The sequence below is a fragment of the Apium graveolens genome, chromosome 8 (assembly GCF_009905375.1).
Source record: "Apium graveolens cultivar Ventura chromosome 8, ASM990537v1, whole genome shotgun sequence".
In the NCBI taxonomy this organism is placed as follows: Eukaryota; Viridiplantae; Streptophyta; class Magnoliopsida; order Apiales; family Apiaceae; genus Apium; species Apium graveolens.
In genome coordinates this window covers 200,899,610-200,916,054 of record NC_133654.1, presented here as the reverse complement: position 1 = coordinate 200,916,054, position 16,445 = coordinate 200,899,610, and the positions used below count along the sequence as shown (strand labels likewise).

Here is a 16,445-nt window from a genome sequence, read left to right as displayed (position 1 = left end):
GGGTCAGTGGTGGACCATAGTAAGGCAGCAATGATTCTGCGAGTAGTGAGCTGATTACAACCATGAGAGTTGTATTGGAATGGGTGTTGAGATTGAGTACCACTAATCAGGTCATGGTAGTGTATAAGTTATCATTGATAGACTAATTAAGTAGAGTATCTACCTAGTGAATAATTATTCTTTCTTATCAATAGAGAGTCGTATTATTATACGAGGAAGGTTGCGGTGCAAGCATAGAATTCTAGTAACGATGATGTATAGAATGAGATCCCAGATTCGATTTTCGATGTCGAGGGAGTTTTAAAGGTGATTATGTATAAGCTCGAGGAAGAGTGTGGGTCCATAGAATGATGGACGGGATAGCGAAAATATTTAGGCATGGGAAATACGAGGCTATAATGCTTGATGCTGATATAAATACGTATATGTTTTGTTCTCCTATGACAAACCTCTATAGTTCAGAGGTAGGTTCCAAGCCAGATATTTTGTGGCAGTATATTTTTTTCATATATACAATTCTCTTCAGTTCGTTCTTTTCTCTTCTTTTCATTTCATGTAAGCTGAGAAGAACAACCCTTCCAGAAGGGGAGGTATTGCCGAATGACTATCTATCTTTGTGATAGAAGCCTAGTAGGATACCACATGTTGTTTAATTGCTTGTCAAGTACTAAAGGCTGGCCACCTTCTGTACTAACTATGCGATATAACAAGTGTTCATGATCATAGTGATCTCTCAACAAATTCCTTTACTTCTATTTGATTGATCAAATTTTGGAAAATAGAAACAACTGAAAAAGGAGTAATAAAGTGGTGGTAGTATGCGGAATGGAAACACATTCGTGATACTAAGGTTGACGTGGTTATTAAAAGGTTATAGAACGCTAACGAGCAAAAGTATAACCAGTATAATATTAGGAACGGAAGGTAGTAGCGATTACGAACTGGAAAAGAATGGGTATTGAGAAGCAAAAGCTCTAATGCTAAAAGCTATAATGAGAGTCTGTGCAATAGACTTGAAAGAAATTGGAATGATCACTTAACACGGATTGAGTTTTCTTATGACAATAGATCATATGTCAGTATTGAGATATCGCCTTATGAGATCCTTGAGGGAAGACAATATCGATCTCCCTTATGTTAGGATGAAGTTGTAGAGCGCAAGATGCTCGGACCAGCAGTGGTCTAAAGGACCAAGGATATGATAGATCTAATCAGAGGACGGCTGGTAGTAGCCCAAGATGGACATGATAAGTATGTTGATTTGACACGAAAGGATAAAGAGTACGAAATAGGGGACCTAGTAATGTTATAGGTATCCCTTGGAAAGGATTGATGAGGTTCGGAAAGAAAGGAAGCTAAGTCTACAATTTGTTGGACCCTCGGATATATTAAGACGTTTGGGAAGTTAGCATATGAGCTAGCCCTACCCCCGAACCTGTAGCAAGTTCATAACGTGTTCCACGTATCAATGTTAAGAAAGGGTAATTCGGATGCCAGATAAATAGGGGCATAGGAGCGCATAGACATGCAACCAGACGTAACCTATATGGAGCAACCAGGAAGGGTTATAGATTGAAAAAGGAACAAGTGCTTAGGTGAAGGATTATCAAACTAGGCAGAGTTGGTGGTAGGACCACAATGTGGAAAATTGACTAGAGAGTTAGAAGGCACAATGCTAGAAAAGCATCCCCAACTGTTTTCTATCTGATTCCGAGACGGAATCCTTTTAAGGAGGGGAGACTGTAATAACCCCAATTTTTGGAGATTTTGAAACCCTTATGAATAGTGTTTTTGCTGAATGAGAAAACTTTTCATGCCACACTATGTAGGGGTTCTGTTATTGATCTTCTGGGATATTATTAGTACTCTATGTGGTATATAAGTGTATGTAAAGATCGTCAGAATCCAATTTCCGAACACTTGGATTTTTCCCGGAAATCCACTAGATACGGAGAGAATTGAGTATAAGGTAACAGGATAAAAAAGATTTAAATTAAAGGATTATAATAGAGGATCATAAAAAGGAATATAATGTATTGAGAAAGGTTAAGGGAACCTAAGTAATAAGATCCCGGGTATGATCCTTCAAACGATAAACGAAAACGAAAGTTAAGCGAACCGTATAACAGATCAGCGGTCATTAGGCAAACAATTAGGAAGTTAATCAAAGGGATTAGTGGGGATGATGTCATCCAACCAATAGAAAGAGGACAAGGAGGGGAGGATGACATCATGAGGATGACACAAGCATGATATGGGAAGGAAGGAGGTGTGGTTGAATGAGAACCACACAAATTCAAGGGCAACAAGGTAATTAACTAAATCAAACACAAAAACAAGCCAACCAAGCCAAGCAAAATCATTTTTCATCAAAATCAAAAAGCAACCAAGGCATGGTTCATCTTTGCTCTCGGCTTTTTACTATTCAAAAGAGCAAGAAATTCAAAATCAAAGATCCAAGCTTCCTAAATTGGTGAGTTAATTCCCTAATCATCTTCATGCTTAGTTAGGGCTATATCATGAGTTTAAGCCATCAATTCCTTCTCCATCTTCTTCATTTAATCAAAGAAGAAGACTATGAATAGTGTTTTCAAGTTTTTAACTTGAAGTTTTTCTTGTTTTCCTTGAAGATCCAAGCATTCCTAAGACTTCTCAAAGCTTCTTAAGGCTTCCTAGCTCCTCCCACCACTTCAAGGAAGGTATACCATCTCCAAACCCTAGATTCCTATGTATTATAAGATGATTTTGATTAGTAGGATGATATTGTAGCTTGTAGTTGTGATTAGAGTTTGGGAATTGAAATGGTAGTGAAATGGAATGGTAAATGTTGTGGTTTTGATTAAAAGAACTTAAGAATGGTTAAAGTTAAGCTTAGGCATAAGTATGAATGTTAAAATTGAATTGGTTGGGGTTGTTATGATGTGATAAGGATGGATGTTGGTGGTATGTTGGATTTGAGGTTGATTTGGGATGGTTTTGAATGGTTTAAAATATTGGAAATCGCGTAAACATAGCCGTCGTAACGTCCGATTTTCTTTAGACTGTTTTTGTGCATAACACTAGGACCCGAGAACCCCCTGCTAGATTATGACCATTGCCATGTCTAGATAGATCATGTTACGAGCTTCGTTTTGATATGTAGTTCGTTCGATTCCGATGCACGGTTTAGGAGAAACGACCGTTTCAAGTAACGGCGTTTCGCGAACGAAACTTTTCCCCTCGCCTTACTTTGAAACATAGGTTAAAGACCAAAAAGGGTTAATTAATGTATGAAACATTTATGGTAAGTGTGCTAGGCAGTTAGTAAGACACTCGCGAAGGAATCGCCTTAAAACTCGTAAATGTTAAATTATTAAAAATGGTGGAGTCGAGGGTACCCGAGTGACTTAAGCGAATCAGTGAACGCAAAACAAGCGTTAGAGTCTAAGTGAGTTAAAGTATAGATTTACAAGTGACTTTGGTTTAATTCCAACTTACTTGTTGTTTATAGGTTACCAGACTCGTCCCGAGCCATTCGTAACCCCCAGTTGCTCAGGCAAGTTTTCTACCCGTTATACTGTTGTTGTGATTATATGTATATATGCATGATCTTGTGATAAATGCATATTTGTTATTAGCAAATGTTGCGATATATTGAAGCATGCTGATATGGTATATATATGCATGCCTGTTTCGTATTCTTGCCATATATATCTGTTGGTTCAGTTGTTAATACCTATGCTAGAGATAAGCGGTATTTGCGTATACCCTTAGTATAGGGACCCAAAGGTGAAAACATTTTCTAAAACCGGGAGTCGAGGATCCCGAGTAGATTTTATATATATATATATTTATATATATATATATGGTTATAGTTTTCAAAACTATTAATCGAATAAGGTTTATTCGATAACTTTATTTTATTAATGAATATTATCTTGAATATTCATTCGAGGGCTTATGACTCCTTTTATTTTATTAATTGAATATTATCTTGAATATTCATTCGAGGGCTTATGACTCCTTTTATTTTATTAATTGAATATTATTTGAATATTCATTTGAGGATGTATGACTCCTTTATTTTATTTAGTGAATATTATTTATAATATTCATTCGAGGTATTATGACTCCGCTTATTACTGAAATATATTCTTTATTTTATTAAAGAATAAGGTGTCAATAATCAAACTTATTTTCGATTATTCAAATAAAGATAATACTTTCATATAAGTGTATCTTTGGTTATTTAATACTCATTTCAAGTATAAGTTTTAAAACTTCTACTTCAATTATTTTTATAAAGATTATTCTTTATGGGAATATTATTTAAATAATAATATTCAGATATTTTCTAATATATCGGGACTGATTTATTTCATTAAATCAGCTTTACTCCAAACATTCTTAAAAATGTTTTCGAGTCTTCAAAATGATTTTAAAAGTTAGAGCGGATCCCAAAACTCGTTTTCTGATTTAAGATCTTCCTTTCGAAGGAGACTTGAATATTCGCTCAAAAATCTTGGGGATCCGGCTCTGTGGTGTATTTTATATTCGCAACATGGTTGCTGTTTTGAGAAAACAATTTGATTACTTGCCCAATGTTCGGGAAGTAAGTCCATCTGATTGAGTCGGCATAAGCGACAGGCCGGGGTACGGTCTATGAATGTGTAAGTGGCTGGGTGGCAGTCCATCAACGCGTGAGTGGCCGGGTAACGGTCTAGCGCGAGGTCCTAATGCGGCCAGGGTGATGACCGGTGAGGAATTCATCCATCTATAGTAGAAAAGGTTACTTATTGGTATCTTTGCCTGATCAGCAGGATATCTGGTTTATGCCAAAATTCTTTTCCTTCCAAATTCATTGGATTTTGCAACTCTGTTCATACTTTACATTACAGAGGTTTTCAGGAAATGTATGAGAGATATATATGTGGATATATATCGGGACTAAATAAAGTATCTCGTAACTTTATTTCATTCAATAATATTTCAAAGATTGAATCTATTCAAATCTTGTCTTGTAGTCTCATCTATGTGATGAACTTTTGAACTGATTATAACTTGAACGGTGGTAGTTCAAGTAATATTTGGAAAAGATATAAGTATATTGGGGTATCTTGTAACTTCATATTTTCAACTTATATCTAGTTAATGATTATCTTATGCATGACAAAGATATTCAGAAAAATTTTGAGACAAGGTTAGATATATGAGATCACCTTGCAACGATATTTTTATACAGTTATACACTGGAACTCTGTGTATATTATGCATGGAAGAGGACTTCCAAGATTTTGAAAAGTATATATGTAAATATACTGAATATTTTGCGACTTCATCGCATTAAGATATCAAACTTGGTTCATTTCTTTTGACCAAGACTTTCATGAGTACTATGAGAAGGCTCATATATTGTAAATCATTATACATATTATTTTGGTGGGCTTGCTGCTCACCCTTGCTTTATTTCTTCATCACACAACAACAGTTAGGAAAGATGGCCAGACTCCAGCAGACCCAGCGCAAGCGCGTGGGAAGCGTCCCGCGTCTTCCCGTTGATGTTGTAGCTGCTATAGCTGCAGAGGTAGATCTATTGTAGATCAGACCATCTACTTTTGAGAATCAATTATGTATAATTATAACTTGTGGCAGATAATGGCAATTAACTGTAAATTTATCAAGAAATCATTTTGGGTTGTAATAACTTTTAAATTGTGGATTCAAAGACTTGTACTTATTTAAATTTCATATCTGAGACTATAACGGGTTGTGGTGTGTGTTAGTGTGGGGTCACAGCATAAGGTTATTATTATTAATTAAGTGAAGTGATATTGTGGAAAGAAAGACCGTGACGACCCGGATCCCCGACCCCGGATCTGGGGGTGTTACATTTATTATACCATGCTTTCATCGGAACCCACGTTGATGATGAGTCCGATTATGGGCTAATCGTTATCGTGGGGTTCTAACGGATTTATTTATGGATTTCTTTAGTAAATTTGTTTCGATGCCTTAGTGTGTGGTGATTGTATGATAACCTAATTTTTGTTGTGCTTATTCGTCTTATGAGCGTCACGAACTTATAAGATAGTGTGTTAATCTTTTATGAAGTGAAAGTGAATTTAAGGGTTAGAACTTGCAATGCTAGCTTAGGTTCATATAATTATTATGCATGATTCGTAGGTAATTTAACCATTTTACTTGCCCTATGTAATCACGATAGGTAACTTGTGCATTAAACCGTTATGTTGTCAAATTCTATAGATATATAGGGTCTCAATATAATTGGTGTTTATTTAGCTTCTATCTCTTTTGTGAATGTCTGGTTGTAATGTATTCGTGCAGCGAAAGTTGGCATTTATCAGTTTCGTGTTATCTGATTAGTGTCATCAGCATTACATGCTAAGGTTAAGAACGAAAAGGCTATTGAATGAAGTATTTAATGAAGTTAAAATCCCATATTTATGTCATATATTATTCAACTCTCTTTAATCTCCTAGTTTATGTTCTTAGTATAATCTCTTAGTTAATCTTAGTTAAATAACCTCAATTTGTTATTCGTCTTAGCATTGGATAATAACCATACTAGTGTTGCATAAATACATTAATTGAAATTAACCTAAACCAATCCCCATGAGAACGAACTGGAATTTATTCTATATTACTTGTGATCGCGTACACTTGCGTGAATATTAGGGTGTGTTTTAGCCCTAACAAGTTTTTGGCGCCGCTGCTGGGGATATCGGTGTTAATTTTTAGTTTATGTGTTTGTCATCATTGGTCATTAAAGTTCACTGACTCGGACATTGTTACTTACTTAATTCCTTGTCATTTTTCAGGTACTCTAGCGAGCGTGTATGCTTACGCGTTCTCGGTCTCGTAAGAGAACACTGAATCAAGCTGAGGAAGAAGTTGTAGTCGAGGAGAAAGTTGAAGAAGAGATCTTAGTTGAGAAAGAATAAGAGGTTCTTATTGCAATGGGAGAACCAGAAGCGAATCCAAAGGATTTGATGGACTACTCTCAACCGAAGATCAATGATATTCAATCTAGCATTGTTCGACCAGCCATCTCGGCTAATACATTTGAGATCAAGTCGAGCACGATTTAGATGATACAGAACTCAGTTCAGTTTGGGGGTTCCCCGATAGAAGACCCCAACATGTGAAGGGTTTTTAGCACATAAACGCAGCGAAAATGTAAATTTAATCTTAAAAAAAACCGAAACCCTCCGTAGGATCCATGCAAAAAATAATATTTAATTCGTAGTTCGGTGTGTTTACCTTAAGAAGCTTTACATTAATAGAAAGAAGGAGGTCTTTAATAGCGATCCAAGAACGATGAACGGAGATCCTTAGCAGCTGCTCCTCAAGTGTGAAGCACTCCACCGGTATCCACCAAGAAAACGATGTAATGAAGGAGGAATAGATGGAGAGAATTAGGATTTTGTAAATATTTTTAGTTGAGGCAAAAATAGGGTTTATAATAGTATATTTATAGGCAAAATTTTCAGCTGAAAATTTTCTCATAAAATATTATTATTATTAACACTTTATTATCCTCACTAATAATTAAAACACCTTTTAATTATTAATCCTTTTTCTAAACTCTTTAGAAATAATTTTCTCACCTGATTTAATTTCCAAAAATTAAATTCATAATTAATAATATTAAGAACCTTTTCTTAATTAATTTATAATCAATTAAATCTCATTTAATCAATTATTAAATTTGCCAATTAATTAATTATTTAATAAATAAATAATTATCAGCCATTATTAATTAATTCCTCCAACATTAAATCAATCTCTTTTATGGTGTGACCCTATAGGTTCAATATTAAGCCAGTAGTAGAAATAAATAATAATAAAACTATTTTATCATTATTTATATAAATTCTCTAATTCATTAAATAGGATTAATTAATTAATCATATTTATTCTACATCGTGAGGGATACTTCTCAGCATATCGCGACTATCCGGATAATACGATTTCACTGCTTAGAATACCAAGAACCTATTCAGTGAGTAGTTACCGTACAATTAATTCCTTCTACCCTGCAATGTCATGATTAAATACAAGGCATGGAACTTGTGTCAAGCCTATCTTATTTAATCACTTGCTTTCCCATTCACTATGCTTAGTTCTATTTAATGTAAAATTAGAAACTCCTTTCTAATTTCATTCACTCTGGCCAGAGATTCCTGAACTAACAAAAGTGGATCAGCATTGAACATTCTCTTCCTACACTGGAAGGGGTAGATCCTTTATTGATCATACACTATCTTCTTGTACAAATTCCTATACCCAGTAGAGCCCTTATAATTGTCCCTTGAGACTAAGAACTAAACCAAATCATAGTTCAGTGTACACAAGATGACTATGCTGATCTCAAGTCTAAGGATATTTGTACAACTATCACTATGTGAACAACCGCTGACACGTGAGTGAACTCCATCAATTGTTCAGCTGTGTGAGTCATGTTCAGTGAACTTATTCTATAATAAGCACCTATATACTAGCTATAGTGTCACCACACAAATGTCTATGAGAACATACATCTTTCATAATGAAGCAAGCATAGTATGTACCGATCTTTGCGGATTATTAATTACCAGTTAGTAATCCTACGACCAGGAACTATTTAAGTTTAGAGTTATCATCTTTTAGGTCTCATTATTATGATCTCATCACAATCCATAAAAAGCTTTACTCTAAACTGTGGTATATTTTATTTAAACATTTAAATAGATAGAGCCCGCAATAAAATCAAAACAAGTCTTTTATTAATGTCAATGAAATCAAAACAGATTACATAAAAGTTATTCCTAAATCCTTATACATGATTGGACTTAGGACATATCTCTTTCAATCTCCCACTTGTACTAAAGCCAATCACTCTGGTATATAATACCCATCTTGTCTTTATGACGATCAAAGTGACTCTGAGAAAGTGGCATTGTGAGTGGGTCCGCTACGTTGTTATGTATGTCAACTCTCTCGACATTGACATCTCCTCTATTTTTAACTCAGATTCACCACCAAAAACAAGAAAAATGTCCTGAGTCCTTCGCAAGTACTTAAGGATATTTTTCACTGCTTTCCAGTGGTCTTCACCTGGATTGGACTGATATCTGCTCGTCACACTAATTGAATAAGCAACATCAGGCCTTGTACACAACATCGCGTACATGATAGATCCTATTGCTGAAGCATAAGGAATCTTACTCATACGCTCTCTTTCCTCAGGTATCTTAGGAGACATTTTTTCGGAAAGGGACACTCCATGGCTCATCGGTATGAGACCTCTTTTGGAGTTTTCCATGCTAAACCTTTTAAGCACTTTCTGGATGTATGTACCCTGGGTAAGACCTATCATTCTTCTAGATCTATCTCTATAGATCTTCATACCGAGAATGTAGGATGCTTCTCCCAAGTCCTTCATGGTGAAGTTCTTTGATAGTCATACTTTGACTGATTATAGCATCGGTATATCATTTCCTATAAGAAGTATGTCATCCACATACAATACAAGAAATATTACCGCGCTCCCACTAACCTTTTTGTAGACACATGGTTCATCTATGTTTTTTGATAAAACCAAACTCTTTGATTATCTCATCAAAACGGATGTTCCATCTACGAGAAGCTTGCCTTAAACCATATATGGTTCGCAGCGGCTTACACACTAGGTGTTCATTTCCCTTGGAAAGAAAACCCTCTGGTTGTATCATATACACTTCCTCCTCAAGTTCCCCATTGAGGAAGGCCGTTTTCACGTCCATTTGCCAGATCTCATAGTCGTAGTAAGCAGCAATCGCAAGCAAAATCCGAATTGATTTTAACAGGGCTACATGCAAAAAAGTTTCATCAAAGTCAATCCCTTGCCTTTGTTTGAATCCTTTTGCCACGAGCCTGGCCTTATAGGTCTCCACCTGGCCATCTGCACCAATCTTTCTTTTGTATACCCACTTGCACCCAATAGGCTTAACACCTTCAGGCGCCTCAACCAGAGTCCATACTTGGTTGGTATACATAGATTCCATTTCGGATTTCATGGCACTATGCCATTTCTCTGAGTCAACACTACTCATAGCCTCATTATAGGTCACAGGGTCGTCATCATCAATGATTGAAAAATCATTGTCATTCTTAATGACAAGGACATAATACCTCTCAGGTTGGCGAGACACTCTCCCTGTCCTACGAATGGGCTGTTCCACAGAAGGTTGTTCAGTCTGAACAGGTGTTTCCACTTGATCCGTAGTAGTTTGTGCTTCTTGAACTTCATCAAGTTCAATTTTGCTCCCACTGTTTCCTTCAAGGATAAACTCCTTTTCCAAGAAGGTAGCATGTCTGGAGACAAACACCCGATGATCAGTGTAAAAGTAATACCCCAAAGTCTCTTTAGGATATCCCACAAAATTACATTTTACGGATCGAGATTCCAGCTAATCGGGGTCAACTTTCTTGACATAAGCTGGACATCTCCAAATCTTAACGCGTTTAAGACTCGGTTTCCTTTCTTTCCATATCTCATATGGTGTTTGAGGAACAAATTTGGAAGGCACCTTATTCAGTAAATATGTTGAGGTTTCCAATGCATAACCCCATAGGAATACTGGAAGATTCGCATAGCTCATCATGGACCGAACCATGTCTAACAAAGTTCGATTTCTCCTTTCAGATACCCCATTTAACTGTGGAGTATATGGAGGAGCCCACTGGGAGACTATACCATTTTCTTTGAGATAATCTAGAAAATCTCCATTCAAGTATTCACCACCTCGATCCGATCGAAGAGTTATAATACTGTGTTTGGTTTGTTTCTCCACTTCATGTTTATATTCTTTGAACTTTTCAAAGCCTTCAGACTTGTGTTTCATCAAATACACATACCCGAATCTAGATCTATCATCTATGAAAGTAATGAAGTACGAAAATCCACCCATGGCTTGCGTAGACATTGGTCCACATACATCTGTGTGTACCAATCCTAGCAAATCTGTAGCCCTCTCTCCATGTCCACTAAATGGAGATTTGGTCATTTTACCCAATAGACAAGACTCGCATGTAGGATATGATTCAAAATCAAAGGGGTCAAGTAACCCTTCCTTATACAATGTCCGCAGTCTATTTTCACTAATAGGACCTAGCCTACAGTGCTATAAATAGGTCAGATTTTCATCATCTCATTTTCTTTTATTAGTTTATTCAATCTGAAGTAAATCATGCTCTACGTCACATATATACAGACCATTATTTAAAATGCCACGTCCAAAAAGAACATTATCTCTAAGGATAGAACATTCATTATTCTTAATAATAAATGAAAAACCATCCACATCCAACATAGGAATAGAAACAATATTCCTCACAATAGAGGGAACGTAATAATAATTATTCAAAATAATAGTCTTGCCCGTAGGCATATGTAAACTAAATGATCCTACAGATATGGCCGCAACCCTTGCTCAATTGCCCATGCGTAGAATCACCTCATCTTTTTCAAGAGTCCTACTTCCCTTTAGTCCTTGCAATGAATTGCAAAAATGAGAACCACAGGCGGTATCTAATACCCAAGTAGAAATTTGACCTAGTGACATATTAACTTCGATCATGAACATGCGTGAATCAGAAGCGGTAGTCTTACTACCCTTCTTCTTCTTCAATTCTGCAAGGTAAACCTTGCAGTTCCTCTTCCAGTGCCCCAACTTGTTACAGTGAAAACAAACAGCTAAATTAGGACCAGTCAACTTGTGAGCATCTAGTATGCACCGGAATGATAGTGCAAAAGACATTACGAATATAGTAAATCTGTAAATGATAAACACATAACAACACTTAGCAAATATTCAATTTCATTTCAAAACACTATATGAATCGGGTCTTTATTCATAAGTGTCTCCCACTAATTTATCTAGTTTTTTTTCAACCCCCTAAGTGAAAATTAAGCATTCATAATGCTAGTGGGAATTGGGATCCTACATTCCATCACACCACCTCGGCTGTGGCACGAAACGTCATGTGATGTTCAATAGGCAGACAACTCTTGTCAATTACATCTTATGTTATTCCCTAATATAAGTTTAGCCTCTTGAATAATTAAGTCACGGCTGTGGCACGACAAACTCAATATTCTAAGTCAAGTCTAACCCAACATTTCGTACAATTGAATCAGTCTCCAACGGCCCACGGCTGTAGCACGTACCAACATTTAGATTCTAATTCAATGTACACATCTCTATGTAATAGACAAGTATTTCTTATTTCGAAATCAAAGCCCTCGGCTGTAGCACGAAACGACAATGATTTAAAAATAAGAACCACTTCCTACCATGTTGGAAGTCTATGACCGACACAAGCCCGTTGTGTCATTGGCCAATTACTACTTGATATTATTTAATTTTAGAGGGATTATATTACATTACAATCATAATCATATTATAAAGAGATTCTTCCTTTTAAATTAAATATTTCAAATCAATAATCGATAATCAGATGATTCCCAGATCGAGTGGAGCATTATCAAGAGGCGTCACTTAATAACCCTTTCTTACAGATAGAAATCTGTTGTTGACATAATAATCCTTTCTCTCAACATTGAAATTTCATATTCAATTACGTGTTTCATAAACACAAGAATCTCTTGATCGTATTCATAATATTTATTGTTAAGGCAAGAAACGATTCATATTCTAGATTTTCTAGAGCACGCCTTATATTGATTTAAGTTCACCTAAATCTATCATCGCATGGTAAACATAGGCATATATCTCATATATAAAATTAAATAAACAAGTAAAATGTAAAGTGCAATAAAGTAAATGTGTTTGGTTATGGCCCCATCCTATGTGATCTTTATCAAGCTCATGATAAAGATTAAGGTCAATCTAATATGGTGATGGAAATAAATACAACTACTTATTACATAAGTCTTCTTCTTTGTTTAGACTTCTTGTATGCATCATCTTCTTCTTTGTATCACCTCCATTGGATAGCTTTCTTGAGTCTTCAATTACATTACATGATTGAAAGTAAAACTAATCTAATGAACTTACAAGAATAACTCGAGTTACATTCGAGATTTATGATTACAAAGATTGACGACATGCAAGTCGTATTTAAAACCAAAACCATTACACTAAGGTCGAAAGGCTATAACCATCCACCATGCTCATACAACACATAAAAGCATGTTAAAACACATAATCTGATCTTAACATATCATATTATCCATGATCTAATCAAAAAAAGAAAATATGACAAAAATCAGAAAAATCAGAATCAAATCAGAAAAACAAGAATTACTGTTTACGGGCAGTAAACGACATCAATCGCCTTACAGACGAGCCGTTGATAGCTTTGGCTATCAGTTTTGTTCAGACGCTCATTTACCTATGGAATAGGGTATTCGTTTACGTAAATCGGACACCAGACCCAGATTTCAGCAAATCTGCAGCAGCCAATTCAGAATCCGTATCTAATATGATTCTCATAATTAGAACAAACATAAATCATGTATATATCAATATATATACAGATTACATAATCATCTTATGATTATGCAACTCACATGAATATCATATATTCAAAACCATACATATATAAGCATATTATATCAACATCAAATCATGCCTAATCACGTACATGCTCATATATCGAAAATAGTTAAACACATAAACGAATTAAAATCTTTTCGCAAGTAGCTCTGATGCCATTGAAGGGTTTTTAGTACATAAACGCTGTGAAAACGTAAATTTAATCTTAAAAAAACCGAAACCCTCTACAGGATCCATGCGAAAAATAATATTTAATTCGTAGTTCAGTGTGTTTACCTTAAGAAGCTTTACGTTAATGGAAAGATGGAGGTCTTTAATAGCGATCCAAGAACGATGAACGGAGATCCTTAGCAGCTGCTCCTCAAGTGTGAAGTACTCCACCGGTATCCACCAAGAAAACGATGTAATGAAGGAAGAGGAGATGGAGAGAATTAGGATTTTGTAAATCTTTTTCGTTGAGGCAAAAATAGGGTTTATAATAGTATATTTATAGGCAATATTTTCAGCTGAAAATTTTCCCATAAAATATTATTATTATTAACCCTTTATTATTCTCACTAATAATTAAAACACCTTTTAATTATTAATCTTTTTTCTAAACTCTTTAGAAATAATTCTCTCACTTGATTTAATTTCCAAAAATTAAATTCTTAATTAATAATATTAAAAACCTTTTATTAATTAATTTATAATCAATTAAATCTCATTTAATCAATTATTAAATTTGACAATTAATTATTTATTTCATAAATAAATAATTATCAGCCATTATTAATTAATTCCTCCACCATTAAATCATTCTCTTTTATGGTGTGACCCTGTAGGTTCAATATTAAGCCGGTAGTAGAAATAAATAATAATAAAACTATTTTATCATTATTTATTTAAATTCTCTAATTCATTAAATATGATTAATTAATTAATCATATTTATTCTACATCGTGAGGGATACTTCTCAGCATATCGCTACTATCCGGATAATACGAATTCACTGCTTAGAATAATAAGAACCTATTCAGTGAGTAGTTACCGTACAATTAATTCCTTCTACCCTGCAATGTCACGATTAAATACAAGGCATGTAACTTGTGTCAAGCCTATCTTATTTAATCACTTGCTTTCCCATTCACTATGCTTAGTTCTATTTAATGTAAAATTAGAAACTCCTTTCTAATTTCATTCACTCTGGCTAGAGATTCCTGAACTAACATAAGTGGATCAGCATTGAACATTCTCTTCCTACACTGGAAGGGGTAGATCCTTTATTGATCATACACTATCTTCGTGTACAAATTCCTATACCCAGTAGAGCCCTTATAATTGTCCCTTGAGACTAAGAACTAAACCAAAGCATAGTTCAGTGTACACAAGATGACTATGATGATCTCAAGTCTAAGGATACTTGTACAACTATCACTATGTGAACAAATACTGACACGTGAGTGAACTCCATCAGTTGTTCAGCTGTGTGAGTCATGTTCAGTGAACTTATTCTATAATAAGCACCTACATACTAGCTATAGTGTCACCACACAAATGTCTATGAGAACAGACATCCTTCATAATGAAGCAAGCATAGTATGTACCGATCTTTGCGGATTATTAATTACCAGTTAGTAATCCTACGACCAGGAACTATTTAAGTTTAGAGTTATCATCTTTTAGGTCTCATTATTATGATCTCATCACAATCCATAAAAATCTTTACTCTAAACTGTGGTATATCTTATTTAAACATTTAAATAGATACAGTCCGCAATAAAAATAAAAAAAGTCTTTTATTAATATCAATGAAACCAAAACAGATTACATAAAAGTTATTCCTAAATCCTCATACATGATTGGACTTAGGACATATCTTTTTCAACATGCACATCAGAGATTTCATCGAGATCTACGACACTTTCAAGTTCAATGGAGTTTCTGAAGATACTATTAAATTGAGTCTTTTCCTATTCTCCCTGCGGGATAAAGCTAAGTGCTGGTTACATTCTCTATCACCAGGGTCTATCACCAAATGGGAGGACCTTGCGTAAAACTTCTTAACTAAATTCTTTCCTATGGCGAAGACTGTTATAATCAGAAATGCACTTACTCAATTTGCTCAACAATCTGGAGAATCTTTATGTGAGGCTTGGGATCGATATAAGGAAATGCGTAGGAAGTGTCCTCATCATGGGATGCTTGACTGGAAGATCATTAATTATTTCTATAATGGTTTGGGTGCTACTTCTAGACCCATGCTTGATGCAGCATCAGGAGGAGCCTTGTGGGCTAAAAGCTACAATGAAGCTTATGAATTGATTGAACTGATGGCTGTTAATGAATACTATAATCCTACTCAGAGACTATCTCAGGGCAAAGTAGCAGGAGTTCTGGAGTTAGATACAGCTAGTGCTATAGCTGCTCAGCTTGAGGCTTTGACGATGAAGGTGGATTCTTTGGCTAATTATGGAGTTAATCAGATCACTAGTGTCTGTGAGCTTTGTACTGGTGCCCATGAGACTGATCAGTATGCCATTTCTAGTGAATCAGCTCAGTTCGTGAGCAACTTTTAGAGGTCGCAGCAACCTGTACCAGCCACCTATCATCCCAACAATCGCAATCATCCTAACTTTAGCTGGAGCAACACTCAGAATACGGTTCAGCAGCCTTATCAGCAGTATTTAGCAAAGTAGTACAACCCTCCCGGTTTTCAGCAACCACAATATGCACCAAGGCAGCAACTCTAGCTGCAACATTCTAATGAGAAATCTGAATTGGAGGAGTTGAGGCTCATGTGCAAGAGCCAAGCAGTGTCTATCAAGACCTTGGAAAATCATATTGGACAAATTGCCAATGCCTTGCTAAATCGTCAACCTGGTACACTTCCTAGTGACACTGAAGTACCAGGAAAGAGGGAAG

At 35.5% G+C, this 16,445-nt stretch overlaps 1 non-coding gene across 1 annotated transcript; it reads right to left on the bottom strand.

The window, feature by feature from the left end:
• Nucleotides 1-15,616: 15,616 nt before the first annotated feature.
• LOC141682166 (small nucleolar RNA R71) lies at nucleotides 15,617-15,723 on the bottom strand. Its single transcript, XR_012559568.1, has one exon. It is a non-coding gene; the product is annotated as a small nucleolar RNA R71 (small nucleolar RNA).
• Between the last annotated feature and the right edge of the window lie 722 nt (nucleotides 15,724-16,445).